A 17435-nucleotide genomic window follows, 5' to 3' on the forward strand; every position below is an offset into this window, starting at 1 on the left:
GGGTTTTTGGCTGGGGGTGGAATTTTTGCATCCACGCGTACGTTCCATGTACGCGTGCACGTGGATCATCGAAAATGCTTAATGCACGCGTACGCGTGAGGTGCGCGTACGCGTGGATGGTGCTCTATTTTTCAAAATTTTTTCCTATATTTTTGCACCAAACTAAGCCTTCCAAACCTCCAAACAGCTACCAAAACACCACAAAACCTTATTTAACATACTAAACTATCAATTATACTCAACAAACTAATCAAAACATGAAATTAAACTAATTCTACCAATATGTACAAAAAGAAAAAATGAAAAGAAGTTACCATGGTGGGGTGTCTCCCACCTAGCACTTTTGTTTATTGTCCTTAAGTTGGACTTATGGGGAGCTCCTCTCAAGATGGCTTGTGCTTAAAGCTATCTTTGAACATCCACCAATGCTTGAGTCTCCAATAAGCTCCACTCTTCAATTTTAATATCTTCAAGCTTTGATGGAGTTCTTTACAAACCATGAACTCCCAAATTTGATTTTTCTTGTGTGATCCGGGATCCCACACTTTGTTTTGACACCCGTCCTTAAATTGGTCATCATTACTCCATCCGGGTGGCATGACCTTAGAATTCACAAAGGAGCTTCCAAACAACTTCCTAGACCCATGCAATTTGGTTCGCCACCAATCATTACTATACAAATTTGAGCATGCAACCATCATGAACTTAAAATGATGTTTCCGACCACTACACAACTCTCTTCTACTTTTAACTCCACAAAGAGATCTAAGTTAACCATCATTTTCAATCAAACCATATTCAAGTGAGAAAGTAAAGCTTAGGGATAAGAATTTTACCCACTCGAATGTTGTGTAGGATGGTGACTTAGGAAGGGGTGGTCCCAATGATATTGCAAGCTACACACCTTTGTACTCTTCCTTGACTATCTCCACCTCTTCGATTTTTTCTTCAGTTTCAACCTTTTCCCCTTTATCACTTGGCTTGGAGTTGTCTTCAAGAACTTCAATTTCTTGCCCAATGGGAGGTGATTCAATTTTGGATAGGAATTTATTGATGAATGAATCCATCTCTTGATCAACCTTTTCATATTCTTCAATTTTGATATACACTATTTCAACATTTTTCCCTTGGTAGCTTTCTTCCGATTCACTCTCTTCTTCATTGCTCACCAAGGGTATGGGAGGTTGTGCACCTTCTTCTATAATTTCAACTTCATGTCCAATGGGAAAGGATTCAATTGTAGATAGAAATTTATTCATGATTGAATCCATCTCTTGATAAACCTCTTCTAAGTCTCCAACGATGATATGCCTTGGAGGTTGCGCACCCTCCTCAACATCAATATCAAGCTTCTTGGAAGAGTGCTCCATGATGCTACATTCCCATGGACTTTTAACATCTCCTAAATCTTCAACCACTTCTTCCTTTTCTTCAACAATCATGGCTTCTTCTAGTTGCTCCAATACAAAATAACATCCCTCATTTCCCACCGGGGTTTCCAATCTCTCCTTCATGCTATGATCTTCAATTGATTCTTCACATGTGGCTATGGATGCACCTTGAGTTTTCAAGAATTCATAGGCTAAAGTATGCACTACCTTGGTTAAGTTAGTCACAAACTCTAGGGTGTTCCTTTGCATATCCGCTTGTCCTTGAAGTAGCAAGGTAAGAGAATCATCTATTGGGGCTTGGGGTGGATAAGAGGGTTCATCTTTTTGGAGAAAATGTTCATAGTAGGAAGGTGGTTCTTCTTGGTAAGGGTATGGAGATGGTGAGTATTGAGGCGGTTCATGGTAGTAATCTTGATAAGGTTGTGGTGGTTCTAAAGGTTCTTGCTCATAATGGTCATGAGAATATGGTATGGGTGATTGGTCATATAGTGGATATGGGTCATAGGGAGGTGCTTGGTATGGAAAGGCTTGTGAGTATGATTGAAGTTTATGTTGAGGACAAGATTCATAGGCATATGATAGTGGTGATTGATTGTCATAAAAGGATTCACCATAGCCATTGAATTGACATGCATTAGGATGGTGATTGTACTTATACGTATCCGGAGGTTGTTGCCAATAGGAGTGATCAATTCCTTGAGACTCCTCCCATCTTTGTTGGTTCCATCCTTGATGCATGTGGTCATTGAAGTTCACATTTCCTACAACACAATTAGAACCAAACTCATTGCCAAAGTGAAAATTCATGATAGCAAGAGAAAATGACAACAAAATCAAATAAGAAGCAAGAAAATTAAATCCTAAACTAGCAAGAACTAACAAAGAAGCAAAAAGGCAAACATATTCACAATATTCACCTATATACAATAACTAATAACATAACACCATTGCAACTCCCCGGCAATGGCGCCATTTTGATGATCGGAAAATTGACGGTTTAGAAATTCACAAATGAATTCTTGTTGCAAGTATAGTTTCTAAACCAATCAATAATCCTTTCATACAAAAATTTTGTTTGTCACAAGTACAAACCCCTAAAATTAATAACCGAAGTATTTAAACCTCGGGTCGTTCTCCCTAGGAATTGCGATAAAGTGTCTTTTTATTGGTTATGAGATATTTTGGGGTTTTTGGGATAAGAAACAAGAAATGTAAACGGCAATGAAAATAAACTAACAACTAAAAAGGTCTTGGCAAGGTTTGGTGGTCAAGGATCTCTATCCCTATCACTAACTACAACATGAGAATTAGCAAAGATCAATCCCACTAAGTCATCCTCTAACTAGTAGTAAAGGAAAGTCAAGTGATCTATATCAATCAAAGTCCATAAGTCCTAGCTCTCCACCAATTCAATTAGTGAGACATAGAGTTAATGGCTTCCAATCATCAATCACTTGGACATTAGTAACTAAAGAGGTCCTAAGTTACCTTCCCAAGCCAACAGCATAAAATTCTACTCTAACATCCTTCCAAGAATTTCATCAAACACTTGGAAGGAATAAAAGGAAAGCATAGTAAAATTGCAAGGAAAGTAAATCTACACTACTCAATTGCAAGGAATTAAACAACAACAAATCAAACCAACAATAAAGGAACATGAATCATAAATTACATTAAAGAAAAATAGAAGAACAAAAGTGCATCAACATGAAAGTAGGGAATTACAAGAATTGAAATACAAAACTAGAGAGAGGAGAAGTAGAGGAAGAAGAATTGATAAAGGAAAAGTAAATCTAAGCATGAAATTAACCTAGATCTAACCTACTCCTAATCCTAGAGAGAAGTGAGAGCTTCTCTCTCTAAAACTAAGTAAAGCATCATAAAACTAAAATAAAACTCACTAACTAGATAGATGCCTCATCCCTCTTCAATCCTTGGGTTAAATAGCATCAGAAATGAGTTGGATTGGGCCCCAAAATACACCAGAAATCGCTGGCCACGAGTTGCATTAAATGAATCACGTGCAACATCGGCGCGTACACGTACAGTGCACGTGCGCACCTTTAAACGCAATGCAACTATGGCAAATCTTATATCATATTGAAGCCCTAGATGATAGATTTCCAACGCAACTAGAACCGCATCATTTGGACCTCTGTAGCTCAAGTTATGGTCAATTAAGTGCAAAGAGGTCGGCTTGACAGCTTTTGCGATTCCTTCATTTCTTCATGAGTTCTCCATTTTTACATGCCTTTTCTTCATTCCCTCAATCCAATCTTTGCTTCCTAAACCTGAAATCACTTAACAAATATATCAAGGCATCTAATAGAATTAAGGTAAATTAAATTTAACTATTTTAAGACCCAAAAAGCATGTTTTCACTCTTAAGCACAATTAAAGGAGAATTTACAAAACCATGCTATTTCATTGGATAAATGTGGGAAAAGATGATAAAACCCTCTTAATTCAACACAAGATAAACCCTAAAAAAAGGGGTTTATCACTCATGCTATACAGAAAATAAAAGTAAAAGGTTCGAATTGGCAAGAGTTTTTTAACAATGGTGAACTCTTGTCTATATATACTAATCTGCTCACTAAGAATTACAGAAATAAGATAAACTAGTCTTGCAGTGCGAAAATCCACCTTTCGAGACCACTTGGTGAGTGTTTGGGTTGAACTTGAGTGTCTCCACATGCTAGGACTCCTTAGGGGCGTTGAACACTGGCTTGGGACTCCCTTTTGGGCGTTGGATGCCAGCTACTGCCTTTTGGGCGTCCAACGCCAGGAATATGGTAGGTGGCTGGCGTTGAACGCTAGTTTTGGGCCTTTATTTCCAGAGCAAAGTATAGTCTATTATATATTTCTGGAAAACCCTGGATGTTAGCTTTCCATAGCCATTGAGAGAGCGCTATTTGAAATTCTGTAGCTCCAGAAATACTCCTTCGACTGCATGGAGGTCAGATCCTAACAGCATCTCCAGTCCTATCTCTGTCTCTGAATCAGACTTTTGCTCAAGCTCCTCAATTTCAGCCAGAAAATACCTGAAATCATCATAAAACACACAAACTCAAAGTAGAATCCAAAAATGTGAATTTTTCACTAAAACCTATGAAAACATAATAAAACTTAAACAAAACATAGTAAAAACTATATGAAAATGATGCCAAAAAGCATATAAAATATCCGCTCATCAGAACACCAAACTTAAACTGTTGCTTGTCCCCAAAAACCAAATATTGAGTAGGATAAAAATAAGAGAAGGATACAATAAATCTTAGAGTTCTCAATGAAGCTCAGTTTCAATTAGATGAGCAGGTCTAGTAGCTTTTTTCTTCTGAATAGTTTTGGCATCTCACTTTCCATTGAAGCCCAGAATAGTTGGCATCTTTAGGAACTTAGAATTCAGATGATATCATTGACTCTCCTAGTTCAGTTCTTTTTTATTCTTGAACACAGCTTCTTTTGAGTCTTGGCCGTGACCCTAAGCGCTTTGTTTTCTTGTATTACCACCAGATACATAAATGCCACAGACACTTAACTGGGTGAACCCTTTCGGATTGTGATTCAGCTTTGCTAAAATCCCCAGAAAGTGGTGTCCAGAGATCTTAAGCACACTCTTTGCTTTGGATCACGACTTTAATTGCTCAGTTTCAAGCTTTTTACTTGACACCTTCACCCCTCAAGCATATAGTTAGGGAAGCAGCTCATTTGAACTGTTTAGGCTAAGATATTTCTTTTAGGCCCTGCTAACCATTGATGCTCAAAGCCTTGGATCCTTGCTCTTGCCTTTTGGTTTAAAGAGCTATTGGCTTTTTGCTATTACCTTTTGGTTTAAAGAGCTATTGGCTTTTTCTTTTTCTACTTGCTTCTCTCTTTTTTTTCTGCATATTATTGCTTTTTGCTGGTTTTTCTTGCTTCAAAAATTAATTTTTGGATTTTTCAGATTACCAATAATACTTCACTTTTATAATCATTCTTTCAAGAGCCAACATTCTTTAACTTAAACATCAAATATGCACTGTTCATTCATACATTCAGAAAACAAAAGTAATGCCACAACATCAAATAATTGAACTTTTCTTAATATATAACTCGAAATTCAAGTATCTTACTTCTTTTTCAATTAAAATTTTTCTTTTAAGCAAGGTGAGAGATGCATGAAATATTTCATAACTTTATGACATAAAATATAGGATGATCATGCAATTAGAAACAAGAAACAGACAATAAGACAAAATACATGAAAAACAGAAAAATAACATAGTCAATAGGGGTTTAAGGAAACGAATCCACCTTAGTTACGGTGGCTACTACTCCTTCTGGAGGATCCAATGGAGTGCTTGATTTCTTCTATGTCATGTTCCTGCCTTTGTTGCTCTTCCCTCATCCCTTTGGTCTTTTCTTATTTCATAGAGGAGGGTGAAATGATCTTGATGTCCCATCCTCAGTTGGTCGATATTGGAGCTTAGTTCTCCTAGAGAAATGTGCAATTGCTCCCAGTAGCCTTGGCGAGGGAAATGCATCCCTTGAGGCATCTCAGGGATTTTTTGTTGAGGCATCTCCACATGCTCTTGTTGAAGTTCATGTGTATGCTCTCTAGTTTGCTCCATCTCTCTTTTAGTGATGGGCTTGTCCTCCTCAATGGGGATGTCTTCTTTTATGATAATTCCAGCTGAATTGCACAGGTGACAGATAAGGTAGGGGAATGCCAACCTTGCTAAGGTGGAGGGATTTTTAGCTTTCTTGTACAACTCTTAAGGTATTACCTCATGTACCTCCACCTCACTTCAAATCATGATGCAATGAATCATGATGGCTCTGTCAATGGTCACTTCTAAGTGATTGCTAGTAGGGTTGATAGAGCGTTGGATGAATTCCAACCATCCTCTAGCTACAGGCTTGAGGTCAAACCTTCTTAGTTGGATAGGCTTGCCTTGAGCATCCCTCTTCCATTAAGATCCTTCCACACAAATGTCTGAAAGGACTTGGTCCAGCCTTTGATCAAAATTGACTCTCCTAGTGTAAGGATGCGGGTCTCCTTGCATCATTGGCAAATGGAGCGCCAACCTTATACTTTCTGGGATGAAATCCAAGGGTCGCCCTCGGACCATGGTGCTCCAATTTTTTTGATGTGGGTTCACACTAGGGTCATGGTTTTTAGTGACCCATGTATTAGCATAGAACACTTACACCAATAGGATTCTAACTTCTGAAATAGGATTGGTTAGGACTTCCCAACCTCTCCTCCGGATCTCTCTTCGGATCTCCGGGTACTCATTCTTTTTTAGCCTAAAGGGGACTTCAGGAATCACCCTTTTCTTTGCCACTACTTCATAGAAGTGGTCTTGATGGGCTTTGGTGACGAATCTCTCCATCTTCCAAGGTTCAGAGGTGGAAGCAACAGCTTTTCCTTTCCTCTTTCTAAAGGATTCTCTGATTTTGGGTGCCATAATTGTGAATGAAAAGCAAAAAGCAAGGCTTTTCCAACACCAAACTTAAAAGATTTGCTCGTCCTCGAGCAAAATAAGAAAGAAAAGAGTAGAAGAAGAAGAGAATAGGGGAAATGGAGGAAGAGAGGATTCGGCCAAGTGGGGCTATAGTGTATGAATGGTGTGTGTATGAAGGGATAGAAGAAAGGGTATTTATAAGGGTGGTATAGGGTAGGGTTTGAATGAATGTGTGGGAATTGGGTGGGAAATTTTAAATTTAAAGTGGGTGGGAGTTGGTGGTAGTTATGATGGTTTTGGGAAGAGATATAGATGTGATTGGGTTAGGGTTTATAGGAAAGAGTATGTGGGGAAGAGTGAAAATAAGAGAGAGAAGAAGGTAGGGTAAGTGGAGATTCTGTGGGACCCACTAATCCTGAGGGGTTAGGAAATTCTAGTTCCTTGCCCCCTTGTGGGCGTTAAACTCCCAGCTCCTGCTCTTGGCTGGTGTTCAACGCCAGCTCTATGCTCCGTTTCGGGCGTTGAATGCCCATTGGGGTGCTCCTCCTTGGCATTCAACGCCAGGTCTCTATCTCTTGGCTGGCGTTCAAGGCCAGCAATATGCTCCCTGGCTGGTGTTCAAAGCCAACAATGTGCTCCCTGACTGGCTTCAACACTAGCAAGGTCTCTGCTCCAGCGTGTTCTGTTTCTAGCTCTGACTATTTATGTTTCTGTTCTAATTACTGCACATGATCATAAACTTAAACAAATATGAAAATTAAACTGATATAACTAAAATAAACTTAATGAAAAACAGAAATAACTTTAATTATGGTTGGGTTGCGTCCCAACAAGCGCTTCTTTAATGTCAATAGCTTGACGGTTAGCTCCTTACGGGGATGGATAGGGGCTCAAAATTTTTCCCCTTATAGTGAACTTCTTACCTGTGCTCTCATAGATGAGCTCCACATGCTTTAGAGACAGAATCTTATTCACTGTATGTGGAATGACTGGTTGTAAGTGAAGACAACTCTCATGCCATGTGAGAGGCCTTCAGTGGGATCTTTTTGTCCTTCCATCCTTTAGGTACTTTCTTCTTAGTACCTTTATTCTCAGTGTTTGATGATGGCTTCCCAACACTAAACTTAGAATTGGTGTTTGGGGGTTCTGTATAACTCCGCACTGAGAGAGAGGGTTTGAACACTAGGTTTTGCACAACTGTCTCTCTTTTGTTAGAGGAAGAGTTAGGGTTAGGCATCTTGAACAAGATGTGGTCCTCCCACAACTGTAGAATCATCTCTCCCATTGCCACATCAATGATGGCATTGGCAGTGGCTAGGAAGGGTCTTCCAAGGATGATGGATTCATCCTCTTCCTCCCCAGTATCCAAGATTATGAAATCTGCAGGGATGTAAAGGTTCTCAACCTTTACTAAGACATCCTCTACACGACCATAGGCTTTTTTCATTGACTTGTCTATCATCTCTAGTGAGATTCTTGCAGCTTGTACCTCAAAGATTCCCAACTTCTCCATTACAAAGAGTGGCATAAGGTTTTTGCTTGACCCTAGGTCACACAGAGCCTTTTCAAAGGTGATTGTGCCTATAGTGCAAGAAATTAGGAAGCGTTCGGGATTCGACAGCTTCTAAGGTAGTTTCTGCTGAACTAAGGCATTGAGCTCCTTGGTGAGCACTAGAGGTTCTTCCTCCAATGGTTTTGTGCCAAACAACTTGGCATTCAACTTCATGAGAAGTCCTAGGTACCGAGCAACTTGCTCTTCCCTAGTTTCTTCTTCCTCATCAGAGAAGGAGTGATGCTCATAATTCATGAATTGCAACAAGGCATTCAAGGGAACTTCTATAGTCTCCTCAGGAGCCTTAGTTGCCTTCAGTTCTTCAATAGGGAAGCCTTGCGTGAGTGTAAAACACCCAGCTGCCCTATTACTAGCGTTCAACGCCAGTGATGGTGTTGCTTTGGGTGTTAAACGCCCGGCAAGGCCTTCCTTACTGGTGTTCAATGCCAGGAATAGGTCTTCTGTGGGTGTTGAACGCCCAGTAAGGTCTTTCTTATTGGCATTCAACACCAATGATGGTTCCTCTTTGGGCGTTGAACGCCCAGTAAGGGGTTCCTTACTGGCATTCAATGCCAGATCATCCCCTTCAGATTCGGCCTCAATGTCCACTATGATGGCCTTGCACTCTTCTCTTGGGTTCACTTCAGTGTTACTAGGAAGAGTGTTAGGAAGGGTCTCAGGGATTCTCTTGCTCAGCTGACCAACTTGTACCTCTAGATTTCTGATGGAGGACCTTGTTTCTGTTATGAAATTGTGAGTGGTCTTAGAGAGTTCAGAGAATATGGTTGCTAAGTCAAAAAGGATCTGCTTAAAAGTCTACATGTTTTGCTGAGAAGATGGGAATGGTGGTCTGTTGTTGAACCTATTCTGGGTTCTTCCAACTTGATTATTGTTGAAGCCTTGCTGAGGCTTCTGTTGATCCTTCTATGAGAGGTTAGAATGATTTCTCCATGAGGAATTGTAGGTGTTTCCATAGGGTTCTCCCATATAGTTCACCTCTTCCATCATGGGTTGATCTGAATCATAGGCATCTCCATCATAGGAGGTGTCTTGAGTGCTGCTAGTTGCAGCTTACATTCCAGTCAAATGCTGATAGATCATATTGATCTGTTGGGTCAAGATCTTATTCTGGGCCAATATAGCATTTAGAGTGTCAACTTCCAAGACTCCTTTCTTCTGAGCTTCTCCATTGTTCACATGGTTTCTCTAAAAAATGTACATGAATTGGTTGTTTGCAACCATTTAAATGAGTTCCTGTGCCTCTGTAGGTATTTTCTTCAAGTGGAGTGATCCACTTGCAAAATGGTCCTAGAACATCTTGGACATCCCAGATAGACCATCATAGAAGATACTTAGGATAGTCCATTCTGAGAGCATGTTAGGAGGACATCTCCTGATCAGTTGCCTGTATCTTTCCCAAGCTTCATATAGGGATTCACCCTCTTTTTGTCTGAAGGTTTGAACTTCCACCCTAAGCTTGCTCATTTTCTGAGGTGGAAAGAATTTGGCCAAAAAGGCATTGACCAACTTTTTTCAAGAGTCTAGGCTTTCCATAGGTTGAGAGTCCAATCATATTCTAGCTCTGTCTCTAACAGCAAAATGGAAAAGCATAAGTCTATAGACCTCAGGATCCACTCCATTGGTCTTAACAGTATCACAAATCTGCAGGAATTCAGATAGAAATTGATGTGGATCTTCCAATGGGAGTCCATGAAATTTACAATTATGTTATATTAGAGAGACTAACTAAGGCTTAAACTCAAAGTTATTTGCTCTAATGGTAGGTATGGAGATACTTCTTCCATAGAAGTCAGAAGTGGGTGCAGTGAAGTCACCAAGAACCTTCCTTGCATCTCCTCCATTATTCTGTTCGGCTGCCATGCTTGTGTTTTCTGTTTCTTGTTCGAAAAGTTCTGTGAGATCTCTTCTGGAGTGTTGTGATTTAACTTGTTGTAAACGCTTGCTTAGGGTTCTCCAGGTTCAGGTTCAGGATCAAGATCAAAGAGAGGTTCTTTATCTCTGTTTCTACTCAAAAACAAGAAAAAGAAGAACAAGAAAGAAGAAGAATAGGAGCTCTATGTCAAAGGATAGAGAACTCCCTGTGAGATATGAAGAAGAAAGAAGAATGAAGATAAAAGGATAAGAAAAAGAATTCAAATAAAGGGGGTAAAGAATTTGAAGATTAAGAAGTAAATAGAGAAACTAGTATTAAAATATTTTTGTTTTATTTTATTTATTTATTTAATTCGATAATAAAAGCCTTGACTGGGAGTAGATTAGTTGGAAGCCCTATTCTTGTTGAAGTACTCTCAAGATTAATTGATAATTGAAGGTTGTTCTGTTTAGTTATCCCTTACTAGGTAAGGGAAAGTCAAACAAGTTGGAATGCTACTTCTATTCACAAGTTCCAACCCATTCAATAAAAAGGGATAGGTCTCAGTGACTTGAGGGCAATCCAACAATAAACCCAATTACAATTTTTCTTTTGAGCATTCCAACTCAAGGGTTCCTTTCAATCAACTCCCCATCAGGTTAGGAAACTACTCGCTCATTGTGAATGTAGAACTCAGAACATAGGAAAGAGAATTAAAGAAAGACATGATAAATAAAAATCAAAGGAATCAATTAAAAGTAAAAGTAATTCTTGTATTAATAAATTCTAAAATAATCCAATGGTAAAATTGAGTAAATTAAAGGACATGGAAGAGTAGAGCCAAGTAAAGAAAACGAACTAGAATGATGAAATCTTGATGAGGTAATAACTCTTCTCAATATCTCAATGCAAAAAAGCAATAGAAATAAAAATCCTAAGAACTATGAATGTGTAGAGAGAAAACCTAGAGGAGGAGTAAAACTAGATCTAAAAACTAAAATTGTGTAGAATGAATGTTGTTGTTGGTTTCTGCATGTTCTCTGGCTCTAGTATGCTTTTCTGGGCTAAAAACTGGGTCAAAACAGGAAATCGCCCCCAGCAAATTATGCAAATTATGTAGATCGCGCACGTCACGCGATCGCGTCATTCATGCGGACGCGTCATTCGGCGTTTTGTCCTGGCACGCGAGCGCGTCGTCCACGCCTCCGCATCACTTGTGCTATTCCAATCCACACGGTTGCGTGAGCCATGCGGCCGCGTCACTGCGATTTCCTCTCTTTCGCGCGGTCGCGTGAGCCATGCGGCCGCGTCACTTCTTGCTGGTCATCTCCTCAATTTCTTGTGTTCCTTCCAATTTTGCAAGCTTCCTTTCCAATCTCCAACTCATTCATGCCCTATAAAGCCTGAAACACTTAACACATAGATCACGGCATCGAATGGAATAAAGGAGAATTAAAATACATAATTAAAAGTCTCTAGGAAGCAAGTTTTCAATCATGTAATAATTTTAGGAAGGAAGTATAAATGCATGCTAATCATATGAATAAATGGGTAAAGATCATGATAAAATCACACAATTAAACACATTATAAACCATAAAATAATGGTTTATCAACCTCCCCACACTTAAACATTAGCATGTCCTCATGCTTAGTTGAAGGAGATAAAATAAATGAGTAGGAAAAGTAAGCTTATAAACTGAATCTTTAATTAACCCAAGCTTTAACATAACGTATATATATTCCATATAACTTTTGAATTCATACCTAGCTACCCAGAATTTCCCTTTCACATTCCATACTCGTGTATCAACTTTCTATTTTAATTTTATCATACATGCATTGATCTTTGAATTCTTAAATTAGCTTGGGGTAATTTTGTCCCCTTATTTATTTATTGAATATTTTTGGTTTTTTTTAACATAAACATAAAAATAAATATAGCTTATCAATGCACATAGATTTTTAATTCTTATAGTTTCACATTAGTAGGTATCCAAATTCCCATTGTGTTATCATGACACATTCCCTTATTATCTTTTGTTCCCACAATTTCCCATACTTAATTAGCACACACAATTCTATCTTAAGCTAACCAAAGATTCAGTTTGGGATATATAATTGTTTTTCCGCTTAAGGCTAGTAATATGGTAAAATATAGAACAAATGGGATTTAAAGGCTCAAAGTGGCTAACAAAGGTAATTGAAAGGGTAGGTTTAATTTGGATAAGTGAGTTTAAACAAATAATGGCTTCAATCATATGCAAGCATACAAATAAAATAAACATTGGGCATATAGGATGGAACAAAATATAGATTACAATCATAGAGAAGTAAACACACAAGAATAAAATAATTATGGTTAAATAGTGTAACCATGCATAAAGGCTCAAATCTCACAGGTTGTGTGTTCTTTAGCTTAAAAATTATGTTCCAAATACAACTTCAAGCAAACTTAAGATAAAAGTTTTAATTAAAGTTAGTGAAATTTTGTTCCAAAAATAGGGTCTTAGAGGAAAACTTATTGTCTTTTCAATCAAGTAGAACATGCATGCAACTAACCTATTACTATGCAATTTATCCTATTCTACAAAAGAAAAACTAACTAAATATCCTAATTTATTGGTGTTTAGGGAAGAGAAATTACCTCCGAAAGTCAGGTACTGACCGACCTCCCCACACTTAAGGCTTTGCACCGTCCTCGGTGCCATCTGTCAGAAACAAAGGTGGGCTGGTAGCAGTATCTCCACAGTCGGGGCCATCATGGCTTCCTGTGCTGGTAAAGGAGGTGGAGTCTGGGGTGTCTGAGTCCTTGAATTTTCCCATAATCCGCTCCTTGAGGTATGTGAATCGGTGCTTGTTACGGTGCTCTCTCATCTTAGCTTTGTGTTCCTGCCGATCCAACCTTTCGAGTATCTGATGGAGCAGTTGGTCTGTTGTAGGTGCTTGTGGTGTTGAAGAAGGAATATCTTCAACCGGTTCAGTAGGATGCTTGTGGCGGCTGGTGGAGGTCTAATGTATTTCCCGTTAGGGACATACTGATCATCCCGTGGAAGCATGGCTTTGGTGTCCCCAGCTCTGTAGGAGACTCCAGCTGCTGAGACAAGATTTGAGACCAAGGCGGGAAAAGGAAAGTTGCCTGCAATTTGTACGTGTCCCATGGCATTCCGGATGTGTCTCGGTAGATTCAGAAGTTGGTCTGTAAGGATGCACCATAGTAGGACGGCCATGTCCGCAGTGAAGGAGGACTCGTGAGTACACGGAAAGACGTAATGGGACATGATCTGTGCCCATACGTGAGCCTCCAAGGTAAGTACTGAAGCCGATATTCCCTTAGGGCGGGTGCGATGGTATCCGTAGATCCAACGGCTGCCAGGTAGTGCGATAACTCTGAGAACGGCGTCCCAGTCAAATTGGTACATCTGGCGCTTGAGTGCGGCTTCTTGAAAGGCGTCCAATCCTTCTGGAATAGGGGGAAGACCTAGAGCTTTTTGAATGGCCTCTTTTGTAATGGGGACTTACTTATGACGGACAAAGATAGACTGCAGGGTTGGCAGGTGAAAGTTGGAGTAGAACTCGACTACCCAAGAAAGATTGACCTGCCTCGGCTGTCTCTGTAGGAAACCCCATTGTCTTTGTGCAATTTGCGGCTCAACAAAGGTAGCAATATGGTTTGGGAGGAGAAGAAGGTATTCGTTGTTGTAGCTCCTTTCTGCCAAGATGGGGAACATCTGCTCACAGTAGCGATTGGGAAATCGCGCAGTGTCCTTTGCTGGGAAGGCTTTTTCTTTATCATCAACCTTTATAATCCTCTTTGTTCTTTTTGTTGAGGGTTTAACCGCAGTTGAAGAGGGCTCTGCCACTAATGCTCTTTTTGTTCCTCTTCTTGCTGATGGTTTGGGAGTAGCTTTCTCTTTTCCTTTCTTGGTGGCCATCCTGAAAGGGAGAAAAGAGGAAGTATGTCAAAATGTCAAGGGATAAAGCAAGGAATATGATGGTATGAGTGGCAATCAATGCACATTAAAGATGAATGAAGTGAACACATAGTCATGACTACATGTGAAAAGTTCATCAAAGGGAATAAAGCAAGTGCATGTTTAGGCAATTAGATGCAAGATGTTTATTGGCATGCTAGCGAAGGCATGAGTAGCATAGGTCAAGCATCACTCGTAATAAACCATCACGTTTGTATTGACACAATTATTTTCAACGAATAAAATATGAAAGGGGTTTTGTGAAAAACAAGCATTTAATAGTAGAATAGAATAACGTAGAAAAATGCATAATGCCATATTGGCTTTTTCACAAACACATAGCATGCATGGTAAATAAGGTATAGAAAGTATTAAAGTGAACATGCAAGCAACCCTTTTAAAAAGGTAATATATAATTGCCAACAATTTTACAACAATCCACAAGCATATAATGAGAAATAATGACTCAAATAAATTTCCAACACCAAGTAAAAAGGAAAAAAGGAAGAAAAAGAAAATACAGATAATGAAAGTAAAAAGAAAAGAAAAGAAGATAACATATAAAAATAAGAAGAATAATAGAAAAGTAAGGGGGGAAGAAGGAAAGAAAACCTTGTTTATGGGAGTGAGAGAGAGAGAGAGTAGAAAGTGAGAAAGAAGGAAGAAGGGAGAAATAAGAAATAAGGAGGGAAAAGAGAAAATAGGATTTGGGGAAAAGAAAGATAAGATAATTGGCAAATCAGGGAAGCTGTGCGGCGCAAGCAACGCGGCCGCGTGGGACACGCAGTCACGCGAATTGCGCTTATACTGATTGACGCGATCGCGTCGGTCACGCGATCGCGTGACTCGTTTCATGCTACTGGCGCGAGGGCAGCCTCGCGCTTGCACAACTCTCTGTTTGAAATATTATTTTTGCCAAATCTGGGGTGACGCGACCGCGTGGGACATGCGATCGCGTGAGTGACCATTGGAAGGATATGACGCGGACGCGTGAGCCATGCGTCCGCGTGAGAAGAATTTGTGCGTTCAGCACCACTCTAGCATACCTTTTGGTCGTGCACCCTTTTTACGTCGAATTCCAGAGCACGCGGCCACATGAGTGACGTGGTCGCATGGGATGCCAATGTTCCCACTCGACGCGGACGCGTCGGCGACGCGGTCGCGTGGGGCGATTTGTGCCACGGGCACGCCTCCAGCCACACTCTCGCGTGACTCTCTGTTATGATTTTTTCCAACCTCCTGCGACGCGGACGCGTCAATGAGGCGGTCGCGTCGCGTGAAATTTTTTTTTTAAAGTAAAAGTATGTGAATGCAGATGCACGAAATGTATTGTTAAAGAGAAGAGTTATTGAATAGGAAAACTAAGAATAAAGAAAAGAACGATCATACCATGGTGGGTTGTCTCCCACCTAGCACTTTGCTTTAAAGTCCGTAAGTTGGATGCTCCACTGCTCAGTCTTCGGCTATGTGGGGGTCTTCTAAGAGGAATATCTCTAGCTCCTTGTTTTTCTTCATCTTCTCGCCATGGTACAGCTTTAAACGATGTCCATTGACTTTGATAAGGTCAGAGCTTGAAGGATGACTTAGGTGAAAAATTCCGTACGGTTCGGCCTTCTCTACTCTGTATGGACCTTCCCATCTTGATCTCAACTTGCCTGGCATGAGCCTCAGTCGAGATTTGTAAAGGAGGACTAAATCCCCAGGTTGGAACTCTTTTCTCTTGATGTGCTGATCATGTACAGCCTTCATCTTCTCCTTGTAAAGCCTTGAGTTCTCATAAGCTTCTAGGCAAAGGCTTTCCAGTTCTTGCAGATGCAACTTTCTTTCAGCTCCGGCTTTCTCAATTCCCATGTTGCACTCCTTTACTGCCCAAAAGGCTTTGTGCTCTATTTTAACAGGGAGATGACAAGCTTTTCCATAAACTAAGCAGAAAGGACTCATCCCAATGGGTGTTTTGTATGCTGTTCTGTATGCCCAGAGTGCATCTTGTAGCCTGGTGCTCCAGTCTCTTCTATGAGGTTTGACTATCTTCTGAAAGATACGCTTTATCTCTCTGTTTGACACCTCAGCTTGCCCATTAGTTTGAGGATGGTAGGCTGTTGCAACCTTATGAATTATCTCATGCTTTTTCATTAATCCTGTTAGTCTCCTGTTACAAAAATGGGTTCCTTGATCGCTCACGATTGCTCGTGGTGATCCAAAGCGACAAATAATGTGGTTTCTCACAAAGGAAACAACAGTGTTAGCATCATCAGTGCGGGTAGGAATTGCTTCCACCCATTTGGAAACGTAATCCACAGCTAACAATATATAAAAATAACCATCAGAATTTGGAAATGGACCCATGAAGTCAAACCTCAGATACCGCTTGCAGGTTATCAAATGGGAAATTATCAGCTATAGGAGTGGGGTCATCTGTAATGTGCTCAAGGCGACTCAAGTGGTCCGCCACTAAATTCTGATTACCACTCCTATCCTTAATTTCAAAATCAAATTCTTGTAATAGCAGTATCCAACATATGAGCCTTGGTTTGGATTCTTTTAGCTAATAGATACTTTAGAGCTGCGTGGTCTGAGTACACTACTACCTTCGTACCAAGCAAATAGGCTCTGAATTTATCCAGAGCAAAAACAATAGCAAGAAGCTCTTTCTCAGTAGTAGTGTAATTGGACTGAGCAGCATCTAAAGTTTTAGACGCATAAGCAATAACAAAGGGGTCCTTACTTTCACGCTGAGCCAGTGCTGCTCCTACTGCATGGTTAGAGGCATCACACATTATTTTAAATGGCTGGCTCCAGTCTGGTCCTCTCACAATTGGAGCTTGAGTCAGGGCGGTCTTCAGCTTATCAAACGCTTGTTTGCAATCCTCACTGAACTCAAACTCAATATCCTTCTGCAGTAGCCTGGATAAGGGAAGTGCTACCTTACTGAAGTCCTTAATGAATCTCCTATAAAAACCTGCATGGCCAAGGAACAAACGGACTTCCCTCACAGAGGAGGGGTAAGGTAAACTAGAAATAACATCCACCTTTGCTGGATCTACAAAAATGCCAGTATTAGACACAACATGTCCTAGTACAATACCTTGTTTTACCATAAAGTGACATTTTTCAAAATTTAATACAAGGTTTGTACTGACACATCTATCTAATACTCTAGATAAACTATCCAAGCAAAGATTGAAGGAATCACCAT

Source organism: Arachis ipaensis, chromosome B09 (assembly GCF_000816755.2).
Source record: "Arachis ipaensis cultivar K30076 chromosome B09, Araip1.1, whole genome shotgun sequence".
Lineage (NCBI taxonomy): Eukaryota > Viridiplantae > Streptophyta > Magnoliopsida > Fabales > Fabaceae > Arachis > Arachis ipaensis.